Source organism: Pteropus vampyrus, unplaced genomic scaffold, assembly GCF_000151845.1.
Source record: "Pteropus vampyrus isolate Shadow unplaced genomic scaffold, Pvam_2.0 Scaffold6, whole genome shotgun sequence".
In the NCBI taxonomy this organism is placed as follows: domain Eukaryota; kingdom Metazoa; phylum Chordata; class Mammalia; order Chiroptera; family Pteropodidae; genus Pteropus; species Pteropus vampyrus.
The window spans coordinates 5,918,148-5,918,393 of NW_011888787.1; positions in this window are offsets into that span (position 1 = coordinate 5,918,148).

Genomic DNA, 246 nt, shown 5'->3' on the forward strand with positions numbered 1-246 from the left:
TTCACTTATATGCGGAACCTAAAAAACAAAAACAACAAACTAATCGAAAACAGACTCACGAATATAGAAGACGATCTGGTGACAGCCAGAGGGGAGGGGGATTGGGGGGCTGGGAGGAAGGGGTGAAGGGTTAAAGAAGTACGAATTAGTTGACAGAGGGTTACGGGGATGGGAAGCACGGCATAGGGATGCAGTCAGCAGTAAAGTAATGGCTGTGGAGAGCCAGAGAAGAGAAAGAGCAATTAG